This window comes from Bos grunniens, chromosome 11, assembly GCF_055505025.1.
Source record: "Bos grunniens cultivar Pamir isolate PY7600 chromosome 11, Bosgru_T2T1.0, whole genome shotgun sequence".
Taxonomy (NCBI): domain Eukaryota; kingdom Metazoa; phylum Chordata; class Mammalia; order Artiodactyla; family Bovidae; genus Bos; species Bos grunniens.
This window is the reverse complement of record NC_141175.1, coordinates 83,707,499-83,732,372: the sequence shown is the minus strand read 5'-3', so window position 1 is coordinate 83,732,372 and position 24,874 is coordinate 83,707,499. Positions and strand designations below refer to the sequence as shown.

General features: G+C 38.9%; 1 long non-coding RNA gene across 8 annotated transcripts in view; it reads right to left on the bottom strand.

Moving 5' to 3' along the window:
- Nucleotides 1-24,874, bottom strand: part of LOC147363450 (uncharacterized) — a 223,102-nt gene that overhangs the window by 57,297 nt on the left and 140,931 nt on the right. The window contains exon 3 of one of the 8 annotated variants that reach the window (XR_015137123.1): nt 20,403-20,911. The exons of the other annotated variants lie outside the window; for them this stretch is intronic. This is a non-coding gene — a long non-coding RNA (uncharacterized LOC147363450). Of the gene's footprint in view, nt 1-20,402; nt 20,912-24,874 lie in introns of those variants that run through there. 8 annotated transcript variants of the gene reach the window in all.

Below are 24,874 nucleotides of genomic sequence, written 5' to 3'. Positions count from 1 at the left end.
CTAGTTAGAGAATGCTTCTCTGTAAGGTGAGACTTACAGGATATACTTTATAGTGAAATTGCTAACAGCACAAACTTGTTTGAGAAACCCAGGGAGATACTACCTAACCCCAGCCATCTCCATGCCATCTCCCAGCTCTCAGATTCCTACCACATACTTTCTCATAGGATGAGATGAGAATGGCACTTAAATTCTGTAGTGTTCTTCCCCAAATCCATAACTCCAACCTAACAGGACAAATCCCAATTGAGACATGTTCTACAAAACACCCAGTCATTGCCCTTGAAAAGTGTCAAGGTCTTGAGAAACAGGAAAGACTGAAGAACTGCCACAGACTGGCAGGGCCTAAGGAGACATGACAAGTGAATGCAGTATGGTATCCTGAACCGCATTCTGGAAAATAAAAGAACATGCATCACAATGTTCATGGAGCACTATTTACAATAGACAAGACATGGAAGGAACCCAAATACCCATGACAGATGAGTGGATAAAGAAAATGTGGTATGGAACATTAGCCATAAAGTGTAATGAAATAATGCCATTTGCAGCAACATGCATGGACCTAGAGATTATCATACTAAGTGGAGTCAGCTGGACAGAGATAAAGAATCATACCATATCGCTTATATGTGAAATCTAAAACTAAGATACAAATGAACTTATCTATAAAACATGCAGACTCGTAAACAGAAAATAAATTTATGGTTACCAAAGAGGAAGAGGGGTATAAATTAGGAGTTTGGGATTAACATATACATACTGCTGCTGCTACTGCTAGGTCACTTCAGTCATGTCCGACTCTGTGCGACCCCATAGACGGCAGCCCACCAGGCTCCTCCATCCCTGGGATTCTCCAGGCAAGAACACCGGAGTGGGTTGCCATTTCCTTCTCCAGTGCATAAAAGTGAAAGGTGAAAGTGAAGTCTCTCAGTCGTGTCCGACTCTTAGAGACCCCATGGACTGCAGCCTACCAGGCTCCTCTGCCCATGGGATTTTCCAGGCAAGAGTACTGGGGTGGGGTGCCATTGCCTTCTCTGCATATACATACTACTATATATAAAATAGATAACTGACAAGGATCTACTACCATATAGCATAGGAACTATACGCATTATTTTGCAATAACCAATAAGGGAAAAGTTGATGCTTTTGAACTGTGGTGTTGGAGAAGACTCTTGAGAGTCCCTTGGACTGCAAGGAGATCCAACCAGTCCATCCTAAAGGAGATCAGTCCTGGGTGTTCATTGGAAGGACTGATGTTGAAGCTGAAACTCCAATACTTTGGCTACCTGATGCAGATAGCTGACCCATTTGAAAAGATCCTGATGCTGGGAAAGATTGAGGGCAGAAGGAGAAGGGGATGACAGTGGATGAGATGGTTGGATGGCATCACTGTCTCAATGGACATGAGTTTGGGTGAACTCTGGGAGTTGGTGTTGGAGAGGGAGGCCTGGTGTGCTGCACGTTATGGGGTCACAAAGAGTCAGACGTGACTGAGGGACTGAACTGAACTGAACTGATAAGGGAAAAGAATATATATTCTTTTTCAGATTCATATATATATATATATATATATATACACGCATATATACATATATATAATATATGCTAAGTCACTTCAGTCATGTCCAACTCTGTGTGACCCTATTGACAATAGCCTGCTAGGCTTCTCTGTCCATGGGATTTTCCAGGCAAGAATATTGGAGTAGGTTGCCATTCCCTTCTCCAGGGGATCTTCCTGACACAGGGATCGAACTCAGGTCTCCTGAATTGCAGGAAGATTCTTTAGCATCTGAGCCACCATATAAAACTGAATCACTGTGCTATTCACTTGAAAGTAACACAACATTTCAAATTAACTATACTTTAATAAAAAACGAAAAAGGACACTAACAGAAAATCTGGTGAAATCAGAATAAAATCTATAGCTTACTTTCAAAAAGGAACAAAGTCAGTTGTATACCCTTCTAGACATTTTCATTGATTCACACTGCCTTTTAAGCTGTTTTTTCATTAATATATGAATGCCTATGTCAATAAATAATCATTGCAAGTATCTTAATATTTTAGTAGAATTTCATTTTGTGTTTTATACACATTATATCAGAATTTATTTAGACAATCTCTACTATAAGACAAGCTATTTATTTGCATTTTTCAATAATAAGGAGAATACTGTAATGAAAATCTTTATGATGAAATCTTGTTGCAAATATTTATTTCCTTAGGATAAATTCCTCTAAGAGGCCTTTCTGAGTCTGAGAGGAGGTACATTTCTGAAGCTTTTCCCAAATTACCATTTAGATTGTTTCGAGAGTACCTAAACCCTTCAACAAGTCAACAGCATTTTTGTTTTCACTTTTACCAAAATAGTAGGCTAAAAAAGTCCTTTAACTTTCATTTACAGGATTATTAATGAGATAATAAACTGCTTTTCTATGATGCCAGGGACTTCCCTAAAATTTTATTTTTCTTATTCAACTACTGTTCTCTCTTCTGAACATTTTCCATTACTTGCTTTCAAAGTTATTCTAACTTTAGTGTCAGTGTCTATGAAAGGTTTCCTCAAAGAAATCCCTGCTATGTCTCTAAAAATAACAAGAGGCACATTCCTGAGTTTCCTTAAATAATGATGTCAGATATTCTATAGAAAACTCTGACAAGAAGCCTCAAACTTAGCAAAGAATCACATCTGCAATCCAACCTCATTTATCATTGAGCACTTGGAAGCATGGGGCACTTATTTTTAAAGATAAATCAAGACTCTTTTGTGACTGAAAAAAAGTGTTTTACAGATAGAATTGTAAATGTTTGGGAGAAAAGATATATTTAGGCTGAGAGGTCACCTCTGGTGGGCATATTTGCCCTCTCAAATAGCTCCTCATGGTGAGGTAGGTGTGAGCTGCTTATTAACTGGATATAACAATACTTAAAAGCATGAATGTTAGCTAAACCTTTTTATTTTTAGACCTTAGTAGACTGGCTCTGAGCCTTATACCATCTATTTTGCCAAGCCCAAGAATGCTGGAGAACAAACCAAGCCTCCTTCAGCCTCTAACTTGGAATCACTTCCATTCTCATCACTAGTAAAAAGCCCCATGTTAAGTGGTTACAAATATAAGTGACCTGGCCCAAATAACATGCAAACACTTTGAGGCTTTACTTCAGTACTTTCTAAATGCTAATCAGTTGTATGCCACATCTCTCTTGTCTCATTTTCCTAAAACTTCGTGTTAGAAATAACTTGTATCCCTAACTATCCTGTAAAAAGCAATCTTATATTGATAGAATGCTATTCAGAAACTTGGCTTCTCATTTCCCTGGACTCAAACAAGAGTAAAACACTTTCCAGAAAACACAATGAACAGAAATTATTTTATACATGTAATAATAAAAATTGATGCAATGAAGGTCTACATTTATTTTGCAAAAACTGTCGTAGTATAATTATGTTTAAATAGAATGTTAATGAGCTTCATTCCTAAAAAAAATGCTGTAGTTACTGCTTAGACTAGAATCCAGGAGGACCTTTGGGTTCAATGTCCAGGGGGAGTTAGACTGAAGCCAACACTTACTGCAGCAGAGACAGTAGGAAGTGGTAGCTTGGAAGGAAATTGATCCCTTTGGTAATCTTCATCAGCTCTTTCAATATTATTTCAAATCAGTATAAAATCTAAATTAATGATACAGCTTAAGAGGGTGTTCCTTAAACATCCTCAATCAGATTATCACTCTGAAGCCCCTCCTATTTAGAAGTTGTAGAGCTTCCTTTGATCACAGCAAAACGCAATCCAATGGGCTTCCCTCAGGGACTCTCTGAGAAACCAGGGAACAACTGTTACTTACACAATAGGTTAAACAACATAGGGAATTTGCATGTTCCCCATCACTCACCAGATCAGGACTCTAACTGCCATGATCACAATTCTCCAGGAAGTCTCTAAAATTAATGGAGACTTATAGCTGTTCTCAGTCGGTAAAGAATCTACCCACAATGCGGAAGACCTGGGTTCAATCCCTGAGTTGGGAAGATCCCCTGGAGAAGGGAAAGGCTCCCCACTCCAGTATTCTGGCCTGGAGAATTCCATAGACTGTATAGTCCATGGGGTCACAAAGAGTTGGACATGACTGAATGACTTTCACTTCACTTCACTTCACTTCATAGCTGTTCTCAAGGACCAAAAACTCAAGCCTACAATTAGAATGAGTAAAAAGCATTATTTGAAGCATATGCTTTACCCTCCAATTTAACTAGAGCTTTCTCAGAACATTGTTCAGAATTTTCTAGGGTTCCTTAGCACAAAACATAGGGTCAGAAAACTTTATCTGGTGTCATGGCCTTAATACTATTTGAGTGATACAGAGATTTTCAATTCCTCATCCAAAAGAAAGGAAAAGAAAAAAGAAAAAGCTAGGCTCAATCACTTCTAAGTTCTTTTTTGACTATATTTCTGTGAATCCACAATCTATAAATCACTTAACTGTTATGTCAGATTTTGCTTCAAAAAAAAAGAAAAAAACAGAAGGAGCCAGCTCTTGCTAAATTTCAGGGGTTTGAGTTGTAATTATAATTTAGAGTTGTAATTATTAATTAATTAATTATCCTTTCCTGGGACAGTTCTGAGGTAGATTTCCTCAAAGAAAACAGAACTAACCCCAGTACTTACACAATAAAGGAGGTTAACTTTCTTTAAAAAATGAGAAAACTTGTTTCCAAAGGTCCTCAATTTCCAGTGGACCTGTGAATTAAAACACTGGATTTTTTGGTTGCTTTATGTGGCATATAGAGGTAATAAGATGTAGAATGATCCTAATGTGAGCAAATAGAAAATCTGGTTCAACATTTCAAGCTATCATGGGTCAATATGTTTGAACAATAGTGGATCGAAAAAATCCAAAGAACGGTCTCTTTTGTTATTTCAAAGAGATATGTATAGAAGGAAACCATGAAGGATTATTCATTTTATCACTGCATCCTCAGAGACTTATTTTCCTTCATCCAACTTTCCTTTCAAGTAAAGCAATACAATCAAATAATAGGCTTCCCAGGTGGCACTAGTGGTAAATAACCACCCTACCAATGCAGGAGACATAAGAGATGAGGTCGGGAAGATCCCCTGGAGGAGGGCATGACAACCCACTCCAGTATTTTTGCCTGGAGAATCCCACGGACAGAAGAGCCTGGCATCTACAGTCCATAGGATCACAAAGAGTCGGACATGACTAAAGTGACTTAGCATGCATCAGAAATAACGTACTTATCTTTACAATGTGACTATTCATTGGATGAGTTAAATACTGAGAAAAAATGACAATTAGCCAACTTTGTGAGCCTCTCAATCATTCAAATGAACACAGAACACCAAAGCTTGCATATGGTTATAGCTCTTCCGGTGTATTAGATTAAACCACATGAAACTGTCAATATCTACCCATCTTTGAAATATAAATTTTTATCTGTTATGATTTATATTTTCCTTCATGGAGGAAAAAAACCACAGTCAGCTGTGACATTTCTGAATAGGAAATATTCACAACTAACCTAGCATGTACATAATTGAGTAAACTTGTAGACTCGTAACACATTCTATTACAAACTCATTTTTAAAAACAAAAATTACCTTTTTTTTAGGTCCAGCAGAACTAAACCAAGGAGCACAAATGACAAACAGTTTAAGACGAGAAGCTCCCACAGAATTGTGCCACAGCTGTTGATATGCTCTGGGTGTGTAATAACCTTTACAAAGGTTTTCATGTGCATAATTTTACAGTCAATAATTTTATACTCAATACTACTACTACTACTACTACTACTACTACTACTAAGTCGCTTCAGTCGTGTCCAACTCTGCGACCCCATAGACGGCAGCCCATCAGACTCCTGGGATTCTCCAGGCAAGACTGGAGTGGGTTGCCATTTCCTTCTCCAACACATGAAAGTAAAAAGTGAAAGCAAAGTCATTCAGTTGTGTCTGACTCTTTGCAACCCCATGGACTGCAGCCTACCAGGCTCCACCATCCATGGGATTTTGCAGGCAAGAGTACTGGAGTGGGGTGCCCTTGCCTTCTTAAGTTATACTCAATCAGATCAGATCAGATCAGTCGTTCAGTCGTATCCGACTCTTTGTGACCCCATGAATCTCAGCACGCCAGGCCTCCCTGTCCATCACCAACTCCCGGAGTTCACTCAGACTCACGTCCATCGAGTCAGTGATGTCATCCAGCCATCTCATCCTCTGTCGTCCCCTTCTCCTCCTGCCCCCAATCCCTCCCAGCATCAGAGTCTTTTCCAATGAGTCAGCTCTTCGCATGAGGTGGCCAAAGTACTGGAGTTTCAGCTTTAGCATCATTCCTTCCAAAGAAATCCCAGGACTGATCTCCTTTAGGATGGACTGGTTGGATCTCCTTGCAGTCCAAGGGACTCTCAAGAGTCTTCTCCAACACCACAGTTCAAAAGCATCAATTCTTCAGCACTCAGCCTTCTTCACAGTCCAACTCTCACATCCATACATGACCACAAGAAAAACCATAGCCTTGACTAGACAAACCTTTGTTGGCAAAGTAATGTCTCTGCTTTTGAATATGCTATCTAGGTTGGTCATAACTTTCCTTCCAAGGAGTAAGCGTCTTTTAATTTCATGGCTGCAGTCACCATCTGTAGTGATTTTGGAGCCCCCAAAAATAAAGTCTGACACTGTTTCCACTGTTTCCCCATCTATTTCCCATGAAGTGATGGGACCAGATGCCATGATCTTTGTTTTCTGAATGTTGAGCTTTAAGCCAACTTTTTCACTCTCCACTTTCACTTTCATCAAGAGGCTTGTTAGTTCCTCTTCACTTTCTGCCATAAGGGTGGTGTCATCTGCATATCTAAGGTTATTGATATTTCTCCCGGCAATCTTGATTCCAGCTTGTGTTTATTCCAGTCCAGCATTTCTCATGATGTACTCTGCATATAAGTTAAATAAACAGGGAGACAATATACAGCCTTGACGAACTCCTTTTCCTATTTGGAACCAGTCTGTTGTTCCATGTCCAGCTCTAACTGTTGCTTCCTGACCTGCAACAGGTTTCTCAAGAGGCAGGTCAGGTGGTCTGGTATTCCCGTCTCTTTCAGAATTTCCCACAGTTTATTGTGATCCACACAGTCAAAGGCTTTGGCATAGTCAATAAAGCAGAAATAGATGTTTTTCTGGAACTCTCTTGCTTTTTCTATGATCCAACAGATGTTGGCAAATTATCTCTGGTTCCTCTGCCTTGTCTAAATCCAGCTTGAACATCTGGAAGTTCACAGTTCACATATTGCTGAAGCCTGGCTTGGAGAATTTTGATCATTACTTTACTAGCATGTGAGATGAGTGCAATTGTGCGGTAGTTTGAGCATTCTTTGGCATTGCCTTTCTTTGGGATTGGAATGAAAACTGACCTTTTCCAGTCCTGTGGCCACTGCTGAGTTTTCCAAATTTGCTGGCATATTGAGTGTAGCACTTTCACAGCATCATCTTTCAGGATTTGAAATAGCTCAACTGGAATGCCATCACCTCCCCTAGCTTTGTTCGTAGTGATGCTTTCTAAGGCCCACTTGACTTCACATTCCAGGATGTCTGGCTCTAGGTCAGTGATCACACCATCGTGATTATCTTGGTCATGAAGACCTTTTTTGTACAGTTCTTCAGTGTATTCTTGCCATCTCTTCTTAATATCTTCTGCTTCTGTTAGGTCCATACCATTTCTGTCCTTTATTGAGCTCATCTTTGCATAAAATGTTCCTTTGATATCTCTGATTTTCTTGAAGAGATCTTTAGTCTTTCCCATTCTGTTGTTTTTCTCTATTTCTTTGCATTGATCGCTGAAGAAGGCTTTCTTATCTCTTCTTGCTATTCTTTGGAACTCTGCATTCAGATGTTTATATCTTTCCTTTTCTCCTTTGCTTTTTGCTTCTCTTTTTTTCACAGCTATTTGTAAGGCCTCCCCAGACAGCCATTTTGCTTTTTTGCATTTCTTTTCTATGGGAATGGTCTTGATCCCTGTCTCCTGTACAATGTCACGAACCTCATTCCATAGTTCATCAGGCACTCTATCTATCAGATCTAGGCCCTTAAATCTATTTCTCACTTCCACTGTATAATCATAAGGGATTTGATTTAGGTCATACCTGAATGGTCTAGTGGTTTTCCCTACTTTCTTCAATTTAAGTCTGAATTTGGCAATTTGGAGTTCTAGGTCTGAGCCACAGTCAGCTCCTGGTCTTGTTTTTGCTAACTGTATAGAGCTTCTCCATCTTTGGCTGCAAGGAATATAATCAATCTGATTTCAGTGTTGACCATCTGGTGATACCCATGTATAGAGTCTTCTCTTGTGTTGTTGGAAAAGGGTGTTTGTTATGACCAGTGCATTTTCTTGGCAAAACTCTATTAGTCTTTGCCCTGCTTCATTCCGTATTCCAAGGCCAAATTTGCCTGTTACTCCAGGTGTTTCTTGACTCCTACTTTTGCATTCCAGTCCCCTATAATGAAAAGGACATCTTTTTTGGGTGTTAGTTCTAAAATGTCTTGTAGGTCTTCATAGAACTGTTCAACTTCAGCTTCTTCAGCGTTACTGGTTGGGGCATAGACTTGGATTACTGTGATATTGAATGGTTTGCCTTGGAAACGAACTGAGATCATTCTGTTGTTTTTGAGATTGCATCCAAGTACTGCATTTCAGAGACTTTTGTTGACCATGATGGCCACTCCATTTCTTCTGAGGGATTCCTGACCGCAGTAGTAGATATAATGGTCATCTGAGTTAAATTCACCCATTCCAGTCCATTTCAGTTCGCTGATTCCTAGAATGTAGACATTCACTCTTGCCATCTCTTGTTTGACCACTTCCAATTTGCCTTGATTCATGGACCTGACATTCCAGATTCCTATGCAATATTGCTCTTTACAGCATCGGACCTTGCTTCTATCACCAGTCACATCCACAGCTGGGTATTGTTTTTGCTTTGGCTCCATCCCTTCATTCTTTCTGGAGTTATTTCTCCACTGATCTCCAGTAGCATATTGGGCACCTACTGACTTGGGGAGTTTCTCTTTCAGTATCCTATCATTTTGCCTTTATACTCAATAGGTATAGCCAAAACTGTTCATTCTCAAATACCTTTTTTTTTTCCTAATCAATCACATTCATGCTGAAAATTCACATCTCTTATTGGATAATTATTTGCAATTTATGCATATCATCACGAAGCAGGTGGCAAATTAATATGCCTTGAATATATACGTAAAATACCAATAAAACAATAGTATGACCATGCTGTTACTAAGGAGAAGGCAATGGCACCCCACTCCAGTACTCTTGCCTGGAAAACCCTATGGGTGGAGGAGCCTGGTAGGCTGCAGTCCATGGGGTCGCAAAGAGTTGGACAGGACTGAGCAACTTCACTTTCTCTTTTCACTTTCATGCACTGGAGAAGGAATTGGCAACCCACTCCAGTATGCTTGCCTGGAGAATGCCAGGGATGGAGGAGCCTGGTAGTTTGCCATCTATGGGGTTACACAGAGTCGGACATGACTGAAGTGACTTAGCAGCAGCAGCAGCTATTACTAAAAGCTTTAAAACTGATTTAAGCCAAATCTCTCAACCAGTCAGATGTTAAAATATGACTTTTTAATGCAGCAGTGATTAATGATTTCATTCTGTATGCATCCTTTTGCCTCTGATCTGCCTATTTCTATAAAATGAATTTCCCAGATACACAATTCTGTACATTACAAAATTATATTCTATGACAAGAGACTTACTTTCTGAGTTAATTCAAATAATGGCCTTAAAAGAACTACATATATTTTCTATTTGCTTTTGACTCTAATTTTTCTGGTTTTATTGCTTTACTGTTCCTAGTGAACCATTTTCTTTTTTCATGGTGATTTCTGTTGACTTTACTTCAAAGTCTGCATGCCTAGAATTTAAATGTCACTGAGAGAATTATAATAGTACCTAACATTTGTGAATAGTTTCTTCCACACCAGAACTGCGTTAATGGCAAAAATATATTATTTCAATTAAACAAATGCTAGGTTCATGCTTTTTAAGTAGGAGCAAAGTTTAATTTAAACTCATTTGACTACAGAATCAAATACGGCTCTCATTTATAATAAAATTCTAAGCATAAATATGCCCTACAATTCTTATTTAAATTTGTATTAGAATTGTATTGTCTCTACATTCCATTGGAAATAACATTTTGTAGTACGAACTTTCTCCAAGCAAGCCCACTAAATTTGTTTATTTATTCATAAAAAGTTTTGTAATTTTCTTCTCACACATTCCTTGTAATATCTACTAGAGTATCTTATACTTACAACTATTGCTAAATGCAATGGATTCACCTATCATATTTTCTAATTTATTATAATTAATGAAACTTTATGGTTTTTGAACTCCACATACTATACTAAGGACCTTGGAATAATTATCTCATTTTTCCATATGAAAACCAAATATGGGACATATAATTATTAGTCTCTCTTTAGACTAAAGAAATGAAGACTCAGAAAATACAAATAACTTTAGGTCATAAAACTAAAACTGGCAGATTCATTTCCTTAATTTTACCTTAAATTTTCTTAATTTCTCAAATTTTCCTAAATTTAGCTTAGCAATTTCAAAAGAGAATAATTCTAGAAGTAAGTTTGCAAAGTCAATCATTTAAGGAGCAATGTATCTGTGCCAAAATTCTAGTTGTATTCTATCTTTGAAGAGGCAGTTTGCTTCCCCATCAGCCATTTTACTTTATCTACATGGATAAAGCAGATTCCCAATAATACAGACCTATCACAAAGTTCGGAGAAGGCAATGGCACCCCACTCCAGTACTCTTGCCTGGAAAATCCCATGGATAGAGGAGCCTGGTGGGCTGCAGTCCATGGGGTCGCTAAGAGTCCGACACGACTGAAGCGACTTAGCAGCAGCAGTAGCTGCTTAGCAGCAGCATCACAAAGTTTATGGTCTAAAGAAGCTGAAACATCTTAAAGTATTATCTATATCATCAAGAACTAAGATTTTATTCTGAAACTGTACCTTTTTTAAACATAAAATGTATTAGGGGAAAGCCATGACTCCACTCATAGTTAAGAGAACACGGTGGAGGCTCAATGAATATTTGTGGGCTGTATTCCACATTCAATGACTTTAATTAAAAACAAAAACAAAAACACTAACCATAGCGGTTATTTTTGTGATTTAGTAAAGTTTGACTTGGAGAGGAATATACATTTTTTTAAACTTTAGCTTCCTTTGGCTGTGGAGAAGAGGGAGATGAAATAAAAGAGTGGTGAGGAGAGGATTTAAGTGAACCAGGGTAAAAGATCAAAGGAGGAACAGGTAGGTTGGGATAAGAGGCAGGAGTGTCTTTAGTTCAGTTCAGTTCAGTCGCTCAGTCGTGTCCGACTCTTTGCGACCCATGAATCGCAGCACGCCAGGCCTCCCTGTCCATCACCAACTCCCACAGTTCACTCAAACTAATGTCCATCGAGTCAGTGATGCCATCCAGCCATTTCATCTTCTGTCGTCCCCTTCTCCTCCTGCCCCCAATCCTTCCCAGCATCAGAGTCTTTTCCAATGAGTCAACTCTTCGCTTGTGGTGGCCAAAGTACTGGAGTTTCAGCTTTAGCATCATTCCTTCCAAAGAAATCCCAGGGCTGATCTCCTTCAAAATGGACTGATTGGATCTCTTTTCAGTCCAAGAGACTCTCAAGAGTCTTCTCCAACACCACAGTTCAAAAGCATCAATTCTTCGGTGCTCAGCCTTCTTCACAGTCCAACTCTCACATCCATACATGACCACAAGAAAAACCATAGCCTTGACTAGACAGACCTTTGTTGGCAAAGTAATGTCTCTGTTTTTGAATATGCTATCTAGGTTGGACATAACTTTCGTTCCAAGGAGTAAGCGTCTTTTAATTTCATGGCTGCAGTCACCATCTGTAGTGATTTTGGAGCCCCCAAAAATAAAGTCTGACACTGTTTCCACTGTTTCCCCATCTATTTCCCATGAAGTGATGGGACCAGATGCCATGATCTTTGTTTTCTGAATGTTGAGCTTTAAGCCAACTTTTTCACTCTCCACTTTCACTTTCATCAAGAGGCTAGTTAGTTCCTCTTCACTTTCTGCCATAAGGGGTGTCATCTGCATATCTGAGGTTATTGATATTTCTCCCGGCAATCTTGATTCCAGCTTGTGTTTCTTCAAGCCCAGTGTTCCTCATGATGTACTCTGCATATAAGTTAAATAAACAGGGTGACAATATACAGCCTTGATGTACTCCTTTTCCTATTTGGAACCAGTCTGTTGTTCCATGTCCAGTTCTAACTGTTGCTTCCTGACCTGCATACAGATTTCTCAAAAGGGAGGTCAGGTGCTCTGGTATTCCCATCTCTTTCAGAATTTCCCACAGTTTATTGTGATCCACACAGTCAAAGGCTTTGGCATAGTCAATAAAGCAGAAATAGATGTTTTTCTGGAACTCTCTTGCTTTTTCCATGTTCCAGCGGATGTTGGCAATTTGATCTCTGGTTCCTCTGCCTTTTCTAAAACCAGCTTGAACATCTGGAAGTTCATGGTTCACATATTGCTGAAGCCTGGCTTGGAGAATTTTGAGCATTACTTTACTAGCGTGTGAGATGAGTGCAATTGTGCAGTAGTTTGAGCATTCTTTGGCATTGCCTTTCTTTGGGATTGGAATGAAAACTGACCTTTTCCAGTCCTGTGGCCACTGCTGAGTTTTCCAAATTTGCTGGCATATTGAGTGTAGCACTTTCACAGCATCATCTTTCAGGATTTGAAACAGCTCAACTGGAATGCCATCACCTCCACTAGCTTTGTTCGTAGTGATGCTTTCTAAGGCCCACTTAACTTCACATTCCAGGATGTCTGGCTCTAGGTCAGTGATCACACCATCGTGATTATCTGGGTCGTGAAGATCTTTTGGTACAGTTCTTCTGTGTATTCTTGCCACCTCCTCTTGATATCTTGTGCTTCTGTTAGGTCCATACCATTTCTGTCCTTTATCAAGCCCATCTTTGCATTAAATGTTCCTTTGGTATCTCTAATTTTCTTGAAGAGATCTCTAGTCTTTCCCGTTCTCTTGTTTTCCTCTGTTTCTTTGCATTGATCGCTGAGGAAGACTTCTTATCTCTTCTTGCTATTCTTTGGAACTCTGCATTCAGATGTTTATATCTTTCCTTTTCTCCTTTGCTTTTTGCTTCTCTTCTTTTCACAGCTATTTGTAAGGCCTCCCCAGACAGCCATTTTGCTTTTTTGCATTTCTTTTCCATGGGGATGGTCTTGATCCCTGTCTCCTGTACAATGTCATGAACCGCATTCCATAGTTCAACCAGGCACTCTATCTATCAGATCTAGGCCCTTAAATCTATTTCTCACTTCCACTGTATAATCATAAGGGATTTGATTTAGGTTATACCTGAATGTGGTTTTCCCTACTTTCTTCAATTTCAGTCTGAATTTGGTAATAAGGAGTTCATGGTCTGAGCCACAGTCAGCTCCTGGTCTTGTTTTTGTTGACTGTATAGAGCTTCTCCATCTTTGGCTGCAAAGAATATAATCAATCTGATTTCGGTGTTGACCATCTGGTGATGTCCATGCGTAGAGTCTTCTCTTGTGTTGTTGGAAGAGGGTGTTTGCCATGACAGCGCATTTTCTTGGCAAGGAGTGTCTTAAAAATTTATAAAAAGAACAAGGTAAACTGAAGTAAACTTGGTGGAGAAAATGGAACACTTTTCCCATTTATACATCTAAGTGCTTAGTGCTAGAACAAAGAAAAATATTCAGTCATGTATATTTATCTTCTATCCACCCATTTAACTAAATCTCACATTCTTTTTCTAAGTAGACTTTTTAAAGAGCAGTTTTAGGTTCATAGCAAAACAGAGTGAATGGTACAGAGATTTCTCATATACCTTCTCTTCTCATTTATACACCACCTCCCCCATTATCAAATTTTCTCACCAGAGTAATACATTTGTCACAATTGATCATTGTGACAATTGATCATGATCATGAATCAAGAAACCTACATTGCCACATCATTGTCGCCCACATTCCATACTTTATGTGAGGATTCACTCTTGGTATCATACATTCTATGTGTTCGGACAAGTGTTCGCCATTATAGTACCATACAGAGTATTTTACTCTCCCGAAATATTCTCTATATCCTTATTTATCCTTCCCTTCTTCCAGCCTCTGTCAACCACCGATCCTTTTTTACTGCTTCCATACTTTTGTCACTTCAAAATGCATACAGTTTGAATCCCACCGAGTGCCACCTTCCCAGATTGGCTTCTTTCACTAGTAATATGCATTTCAAGTTCCTCCATGTCTTTTCACAGGTTGGTAGCTCATTTCTGTTAGTGCTGAATAATATTCTATTGTCTTTATATACCAAAATTTATCCATTTACCTAATGAAAGACATCTTGGTTGTTCCCGACTTTTGCCAATTACAAACAAAACTGTTATAAACATCTGTGTGTAGGTTTTTGTATGGACATAAATTTTCAACTTATTTGGATAAATACCAAGGAATACAATAGACGGTAAGAATATGTTTATTTTATTAAAAAAAAAAACTAACTACCTATTTGCATTCCCCTAGAAATGAATAAGCAGCTTCCTGTTAGTCCACATCCTTGCCATCATTTGGTGTTGATTTTTCAGATTTGGCCACGATCATAGGTGTAAAGTGATAGCTCATTGTTGTTTCTATAATGACACAAATTTCAGCATCTTATCACATTCCATCCTTCTTTCATGAGGAGTCCCATCAGATCCTTTGTGAGACTTCATCTTTAGAGAAAAATTCTGGAGTTCTTCAAACTCTATAACAGAACTAAAACTTGGGGAATTTGACTATAAGGAAAGCAGTCTTCATTGTTATTGGTTCAACTTCTGTTTGGACTCTGAACTTCTGTACATTCTGGAATTCAACAGTGTTCTAGATTTTTGTTGTAATCACCAGTTTAGGAAGTTTATATACCCTATGAGAGTAGAATGAAAACATCGTCTTGCAAACAACAAGAGATCCAATAATTTTAGTGTTCCAGAACCTTATCATCCCAATATCTTGAGTTAAAGAAAGCATCTCAGCAAATAGTCAACCCCTTGCTGCATATGAGCTATTTTCAATGAAGCTAACCACATTTTGACTAAATTTGTTCCAAATAATCCATAGACTGATCATCAGAAAGAAAGGAAGGAAGGAAAGAAGAAGAGAGGTGGAGAGAGAGAAAGAAAGAAAGAAAAAGAGATGAGGAGGGAGGGATGGAGGGAGAGAAAGGAAAAAAGGAGAGAAGAAAGAAAACAAAAAAGGAAGGACATTCACATTTTTGATCACTGTTTCTAATATATTTTACAAAAAAGCACATTTCACAAGACCTTTTCAGATGAATAATGCAGCAAAAGTTGAGCCACCAGTCTTTCCAGTCTATCTTGAAAACTCTTGGAATACATTTATCCTTCTTCTTTTGTTGGTTTTGTTTTGTATTGCTACCACACTATACTCTATAGTTTAACAATAGATCTTTTAAGTGCCAAGAATTTTCCATGTCTAAATTGCCCATGATTACCACATTGAGTCTATATAATTCCCACTGGGGCCTTGTTGGTGTCTATCAATAATGCATCACATACACAAGAAGTGGGCTATGGAACAATCATTAGGTAAGCAATCATCCCACACCTTGGTGAGTTTCCCATGCCTTCAGCAGCAATATATACATTTTGTAGGCCTGAAAACTACATGTTTTCCCTTTCCTGCCATTATATATAACACAAAGACGCTCATTTTCATCATTCAGAAGAATAATGCTCTACTCTCTTGGAAGCTCTGTTATGATTTATAGCATAAGTTAGCCTTTTTCCAAACAAAATGACTGCTATTTAAATGGCACTTTTTAAAAACTCTTCTCTCAACAAGTCAAAGTTGGTGGGAAAATATCACCCTGTTCATATTAGGGTTTGACAAAAACAAAGTTGTTTGAAATATAGTGTCTTAAATCTATTTTTTTAACCCAAGAAAAGTATGTGGAGAAGCAGCATTCCATACCATTCCCATTGCTTGTATATTAATACACCACAGATTTGTATTAGTTAAGGGACAGGATATGAGAAATGCCAACAAAAACAGTAATGGGATAAGAGGGGAAGGGTTAAAATTGGAATAAGAACAGGAAACTACTGAGTCATGGTAACTGTACAAGAGAATAAGAAATGGGTAGAACAGGATGAGTGAAAAGGTAATGTTCAGTTCAGTTTAGTCGCTCAGTCACGTCCAATTCTTTGCAACCCCATGGACTGGAGCACGCCAGGCTTCCCTGTCAATCACCAACTCCTGGAGTTTACTCAAACACATGTCTGCATTGGTGATGCCATCCAACCATCTCATCTTCTGTCGACCCCTTCTCCTCCTACCTTCAATCTTTCCCAGATTCCAGGTCTTTTCTAATGAATCAGTTCTTCACATCAGGTGGCCAAAGTGTTGGAGTTTCAGCTTCAGCATCAGTCCTTCCAATGAATATTCAGCACTGATTTCCTTTAAGGTTGACTGGTTGGATTTCCTTGCAATACAAGGGACTCTCAAGAGTCTTTGCCAACATCACAGTTCAAAAGCACCAATTCTTCGGTGCTCAGCTTTCTTTATATTCCAACTCTCACATCCATACATGACTACTGGAAAAACCATAGCTTTAACCAGATGGACCTTTGTTGGCAAAGTGATGTCTCTGCTTTTTAATATGCTGTCTAGTTTAGTCATAATTTTTATTCCAAGGAGCAAGTGACTTTTAATTTCATGGCTGCAGTCACCATCTGTAGTGATTTTGGAGCCCCAAAATAAATTCTGTCACTGTTTCCATTGTTTCCCCATCTATTTGCTATGAGGTGATGGGACCAGATGCCATAATCTTAGTTTTCTGAATGTTGAATTTTAAGCCAACTTTTTCACTCTCCTCTTTCACTTTCATCAAGAGGCTCTTTAGTTCTTTGCTTTCTGCCATAAGGGTGTCATCTGCATATCTGATGTTATTGATATTTCTCCTGGCAATCTTGATTCCAGCTTGTGCTTCATCCAGCCCATCGTTTCTCATGATGTACTCTGCATACAGGTTAAATAAGCAGGGTGACAATATACAGCCCTGATGTACTCCTTTCCCGATTTTGAACCAGTCTGTTGTTCCATATCCAGTTCTAACTGTTGCTTCTTGACCTGCATACACATTTCTCAGGAGGCAGGTCAGGTGGTCAGGTATTCCCATCTCTTTAAGAATTTTCAACAGTTTGTTGTGATTCACACAGTCAAAGCCTTTAGCATGTTTTTCTGGAATTATCTTGCTTTTTCGATGATACAGTGGATGTTGGCAATTTGATCCCTTGTTCCTCTGCCTTTTCTAAATCCAACTTGAACATATGGAAGTTCATGGTTCACATACTATTGAAGCCTGGCTTGGAGAACTTTGAGCATTACTTTGCTAGCGTGTGAGGTGAATGCAAATTGTGCATTCTTTGAGCATTCTTTGGCATTGCCTTTGGGATTGGAATGACATCTCGTGTCTATAGTAACTTTGGGAGAAAATTTTTAAGTATTACACAGTACTGTGCTGTGCTAAATCGCTTCAGTTGTGTCTGACTCTTTGTGACCTTATGGACCATAGCCTGCCAGGCTCCTCTGTCCATGGGATTCTCCAGGCAAGAATACCAGAATGGGTTGCCATGCCCTCCTCAAGGGGATCTTCCTGACCCAAGAATCGAATTCGTGTCTCTTAAGTCTCCTGCATTGGCAGGTGGGTTCTTTACCACTGAGCTACCTGAGAAGCCCAAGTATTACACTACTTTGACACAAAAAAAATTAGAAGCAAAACATTTTTTCTCCTTGAAGCTTCTGTATACTTAAAACCTTGATGCCCTGCTCTTACCAAAGTGAAATATTCAATAGAATCTTATGAATACGCATGATTGATCATCTAAGAAGCAAGAAACTTATGAAGAATATTTTTTCCTATAAGTCATTATTTTAAAAATGAAAAGAATGCCAAGATATTCTTTTTAAATTTCTGATGAGCTACAAGGAAATAGGAATGAGAATTGCGAATAGGAAACTGCAGGGCAAGCAGAAGCCCTTTCCCTGTTATTTGTAAGCTGGATAATGGCATGTGTTATCATAGAATATTGAAGAGTTTATAATATCACTCTGCCCCTAAATTCTTGAAAACAAGAACCAGAATCTCACAGTCTACAGCAAAGCTTTTGACTGACTTATAACAGATTTCTTCTTTTCAAGATGAAGAGGAAACTAGGATAGTTTAAGCATCAAAGTGCTTGATTGTGTCAAAAATTTATTTCATTATACCCTCACCCTAAAATATGTGCCTCATTTAAATAGAGTAACCTTTAATACTGTATGTTTCTACCTAGGTGCATTAATAAAGAGTTACACTTAGATTGAAAAGAATCTAATTAGGGAGAAATTTAGAGGCAGTATGAACTTATATGCTAGTTAAGTTTAGTTTGGCTTCTTTTATTGCTTACTACTTTATTCACTGGAGAAGGCAATGGCACCCCACTCTGGTACTCTTGCCTGGAAAATCCCATGGGCAGACGAACCTGGTAGACTCCAGTCCGTGGGGTCTCTAAGAGTCAGACACAACTGAGCGACTTCACTTTCACTTTTCACTTTCATGCATTGGAGAAGGAAATGGCAACCCACTCCAGTGTTCTTGCCTGGAGAATCCCAGGGACAGGGGAGCCTGGTGGGCTGCCATCTATGGGGTCTCACAGAGTCGGACATGACTGAAGCAACTTAGCAGCATATAAAGAAGATGTAGGCAGGTACCATATCCAGAGGGGATGAAATGGAAGTCAAAGGTCAATCAGTTCAGTTCTGTTCAGTTGACTCGCTCACTCGTGTCCGACTCTTTGTGACCCCAAGAAACGCAGCACGCCAGGGCTCCCTGTCCATCACCAACTCCTGGAGTTCACCCAGACTCATATCCGTTGAGTCAGTGATGCCATCCAGCCATCTCATCCTCTGTCCCCTTCTCCTCCTGCCCCCAATCCCTCGCAGCATCAGAGTCTTTTCCAATGAGTCAACTCTTCGAATGAGGTGGCCAAAGTACTGGAGTTTCAGCTTTAGCATCATTCCTTCCAAAGAAATCCCAGGGCTGATGATCTTCAAAAATGGACTGGTTGGATCTCCTTGCAGTCCAAGGGACTCTCAAGAGTCTTCTCCAACACCACAGTTCAAAAGCATCAATTCTTCGGTGCTTAGCCTTCTTCACAGTCCAACTCTCACATCCATACATGACCACAAGAAAAACCATAGCCTTGACTAGACGAACCTTTGTTGGCAAAGTAATGTCTCTGCTTTTGAATATGCTATCTAGGTTGGACATAACTTTCCTTCCAAGGAGTAAGCGTCTTTTAATTCCATGGCTGCAGTCACCATCTGCAGTGATTTTGGAGCCCCAAAAATAAAGTCTGACACTGTTTCCACTGTTTCCCCATCTATTTCCCATGAAGTGATGGGACCCAATGCCATGATCTTCGTTTTCTGAATGTTGAGCTTTAAGCCAACTTTTTCACTCTCCACTTTCACTTTCATCAAGAGGCTTGTTAGTTCCTCTTCACTTTCTGCCATAAGGGTGGTGTCATCTGCATATCTAAGGTTATTGATATTTCTCCTGGCAATCTTGATTCCAGCTTGTGTTTCTTCCAGTCCAGCGTTTCTCATGATGTACTCTGCATATGTTAAATAAGCAGAGTGACAATATACAGCCTTGACGTACTCCTTTCCCTATTTGGAACCAGTCTGTTGTTTCATGTCCAGCTCTAACTGTTGCTTCCTGACCTGCATACAGATTTCTCAAGAGGCAGGTCAGGTGGTCTGGTATTCCCATCTCTTTCAGAATTTCCCACAGTTTATTGTGATCCGCACAGTCAAAGGCTTTGGCATAGTCAATAAAGCACAAATAGATGTTTTTCTGGAACTCTTTTGCTTTTTCCATGTTCCAGTGGATATTGGCAATTTGATCTCTGGTTCCTCTGCCTTTTCTATAACCAGCTTGAACATCAGGAATTTCATGGTTCACGTATTGCTGAAGCCTGGCTTGGAGAATTTTGAGCATTACTTTACTAGCGTGTGAGATGAGTGCAATTGTGCAGTAGTTTGAGCATTCTTTGGCATTGCCTTTCTTTGGGATTGGAATGAAAACTGACCTTTTCCAGTCCTGTGGCCACTGCTGAGTTTTCCAAATTTGCTGGCATATTGAGTGCAGCACTTTCACAGCATCATCTTTCAGGATTTGGAATAGCTCAACTGGAATTCCATCACCTCCACTAGCTTTGTTCGTAGTGATGCTTTCTAAGGCCCACTTGACTTCACATTCCAGGATGTCTGGCTCTAGGTCAGTGATCACACCATCGTGATTATCTGGGTCATGAAGATCTTTTTTGTATAGTTCTTCTGTGTATTCTTGCCACCTCCTTTTGATATCTACTGCTTCTGTTAGGTCTATACCATTTCTGTCCTTTATCAAGCCCATCTTTGCGTGAAATGTTCCCTTGGTATCTCTAATCTTCTTGAAGAGATCTCTAGTCTTTCCCATTCTCTTGTTTTCGTCTATTCCTTTGTATTGATCACTGAGGAAGGCTTTCTTATCTCTTCTTGCTATTCTTTGGAACTCTGCATTCAGATGCCTATATCTTTCCTTTTCTCCTTTGCTTTTCACTTCTCTTCTTTTCACAGCTATTTGTAAGGCCTCCCCAGACAGCCATTTTGCTTTTTTGCATTTCTTTTCCATGGGGATGGTCTTGATCCCTTTGGATCAAATCAGTGGCCACAAGTTTGCAATCTGTAGCAAGAAGATATTAAATTTAAATAACTGAAATCAGTATTAGATTATGGGTGTGGATACAAGGTCCAAGTCAAAATATAGGTTTCAGAAACAGAATACATCAATGAATCCATCAAGAGACCATCCATTTAAGGCCTATAAGCATAATTAGTCATGATATTGGCTGCTTGACACCAGGAATTTCCTAGGCTTTCTAAGTGGGTTGGATCATTCTGAAGGTTAATCATGGAATTAGTTGCTTTTCCCCAGTCCTGTTAAATGACTCTGCTCCATGTTTAATAAGTTTTAAGTTCTATCCTGAATAGATACAGAAAGCTTTCCTACAGGAAGCTCACAAATGAAGCTATCCCAGAAAAGTCTCAGGACCAACATTCCCACTGAAGCAAGGCTCTTTTAAGTCAGAACTCAGAACTTTGTACATATGGTTCCTGGCCTTGGAAATAGTTTCAAGGTCCCAAACGGTATTCATATACACATCATTTCTCCTTCAGAACCAGGATCCAGCAAATGGGTCTAGTCACTCTCTTCCTCCAATAGTGTTCTAGGCACAATAGTCGTCATGACGGTAGCAGGGTCCTGTTGTACCTCTGCTTCTATTCCCACCCAACCTAAACAGGTGAGCCCTTCCCTCCTCTATTTTCCTGTGGGGCTCCATGCCAAAGGTTCCACTTCTGCCCTAGACCAAAGTAGACATGAACTCATGCTCAAGATAGCTATATCGTCAGCCTCTCTCCCCAGTCTCTACCCTCGAGCTAAAAAAGAGAAGAATGAGTAACTTGAAGCTTTCACTTTAAGAACAAGTACAAGGCAAGGATGTCCCGCTCACCAGTCTTTCCAATGCTACTAAAAGTTCTTGCTAATTCAGTAAGACAGGAAAGGGAATTAAAAGGAATAAAGATCAAAAAGGAAGAAATAAAACTGTCTTGATTTACAGATGATATGATAGGGAGGCCTGGCGTGCTGTGATTCATGGGGTCGCAAAGAGTCGGACACGACTGAGCAACTGATCTGATCTGATCTGATGATCATCTATGTAGAAAAAAATTTTAAAGTGAATAAAAGAACTCCTGAAACTAACAAGTGATAGCAAGGTTGTAGGATACAAGGTTAACATACAAAACTGAACTTTCTATATATCAACAATGAACAAGTAGAATTTGAAATTAAAGTACAATTCCATTTATATAGCACCTCTCCTCAAAAAATAAAATACTTAGGTACAAATCTAACAAAATTTAGGCAACATCTATATGAGGAAAACCATAAAACTCTGATGAACAAACTCAAAAAAGTAAGAGGAGAAAGAGTTTATATTCGAGGATAAGAAGACTCAAGATTGTCAAGATATTAGTTCTTCCCAATTGGATTACAATCAAAATCCCAGCAGGTTATTGGTGGATATCAACAGCCTTATTCTAAAGTTTATATGAAGGAGAAGAATAAAGTTGAAGGACTGATGCTACCCAATTTCAATACTTACTATAAAGCTACAGTAATTAGAACAGTGTGCTATTGGCAAAAGAATAGACAAACAGATCAGTAGAACAGAAAACAGAGCACAGTAACAGATCCCCATAAATACACTCAACTGATCTTTGACAAGGGGGCAAGGATACTGCAATGGAGCAAAGATAGTCTCTTCAACAAATGGTGTGGAAACAACTTCACATCCACATGCAAAAATAGATCTAGACACAGATCTTACATTTTTCCCAAAAATTAACTCAAAAGTAGAGCATAGATCTAACTATAAAATGCAAAATTATAAAACTCCTAAATTCCTACAAGATAACATAATGTAGATAATCTTGAGTATTGTGATAGCTTTTTAGACACAATATCAAAGGCATGATTCATGAAAGAAATAACGGATACACAGGACTTCATTAAAATTTAAAATTTCCTCCCTGCAAAAAAAAAAAAAAGTTATAAGAAGAATTAGAAGACAAAACACAAACTGGTAGAAAATACTTGTAAAAAGACACATATGATAAACAATTATTATCCTAAATATACAAAGAATTCTTAAAATTCAACCTCAAGAAAATAACCTGTTTTGAAATTGGGTCAAAGATCTTAATAGAAACCTCACCAAAGAAGATACGCAGATGGAAAATAAACATGTAAAGATTATGTACAAAGTGTATCATTAGGGAATTGCAAATTAAAACATCAGTGAGAGTCCACTACACACTAATAAGAAGGGCCAAAACCCAAAACACTGACAATATCCAATGCTGGTGAGGACTTAGAGCAACAGGAACCACATTGCTGGTGGGAATACAAAGTAGTTTAGCCACTCTGAAAGACAGTTTAGCAGTTTCTTACAAAATTAAACATACTCTTATATGAACCAATAATCACACTATTAATCCTTGCTATTTAACCAAAGGAGTTGAAAACTTATGTCCAAACATCTACACATTTATGTTTACAGTAGCTTTATTTATTACTGCTAACAATTGGAAGCAACCAAGATGCCCTTCAGTGGGTGAATGGATGGGTAAACTATGATAGTGATAGTTTAGACAATGGAATATTATTCAGTGCTAAAAGAAATTAGCTGCCGAGTAATGAAAGGACATGGAGGAACTTTAAATGCATCTTACTAAGTGAATGGAACCAATCTAAGAAGGCTATATATTGTAGGATTCCAACTATATTACATTCTGGGAAAGGCAAAAATATGGAGACAATAAAAAGATCAGCAATTGCCATGGATTGAGGCATGTGTGGAGGGATGGATAGACAGAGCACAGAGGATATTTAGAGTAGAATATGATATCATCATGATGGATACCTGTCATTATACATTTCTCTTAACCCAGTGAATATACAAAACTAAGAGTGAAATCTTAGGTAAAGCATGGGCTTTGAGTGATTATATTGTGTCAAGATAGGATCATCCTTGGTTTAAAAAAAAAAAAAAGTACCATTCTGGTAAGTTATGTTGAAAATGAAGGAGCAGACTTCCCTTGTGGCTCAGCCAGTAAAGAATCCACCTGCAATGCGGGAGACCTGGGTTTGATCCCTGGGTTGGGAAGATCCCCTGGAGAAGGGAAAGTCTACCCACTCCAGTATTCTAGCCTAGAGAATTCCACGGAGTGTATAGTCCATGGGCTCGCAAAGAGTTGGACACAACTGAGCAACTTTCACTTTCATGCATATGTGGGGAATTGCTATATAAGAGAATCTTATATTTTCCCTCAAATTTATTGTAAACTAAAACCACTCTAAAAAATAAGTATCTAAAAATAAACCTGGAAAAAACACAGAAGGATTAAGAAACAGAAGCACAGAATTTCAGAGAAAGCATTAGACTAGCAACCAGAAAAAAACTGGAAGAGGCACTGCTTGTATTCACATACAGAAGAATAGGTTTGTGTCCAGAGTGTGAGAAAATCAGCATGGAAGGCCATTTTGACAAGGAAATGAGGAGCTGTGTTTTTTCATCTCTTACAATAGGTTAGGTCTGCACTGCAGTACCAGTAGTGTTCCACTACTGTTCCTGAGATCAAGGTTGATGCTTGTAGGCATTATTCTTGATATTTATGGATAAGCGCTAATGGATGCGTTCTGAGAAAACGTGAAAGCAACAAACCATGTTCTCTTTGCTCTACTTAAATCTGTCCATGGGCACTCTATTTAAACCACGTGTCATATTGAGGCCTGTCTTCCCTAAGTTAAGCACCAGTTCCTTTAACTACTTGATATCATTTAAAACCTCTTCATCTTCTTGATCAACCCCTCCTTTTTAATCATGATTTGAGTTCCTTTTTCCCAGCTGTAACTTTGTCAATGCCTTCTGGTTGTTGGTGGAAAACTGAAGATGGGAATTTGGATGGGAAAAGGAGGCCAAATACTCAGAGGTTGACTTCTTCTGCCCCAGTATGGTTCTGTCCTTCAGGCCTCAAAGGATATGTCTATGATATTAGGTTCTACTTCTATCCTTATTCCTCT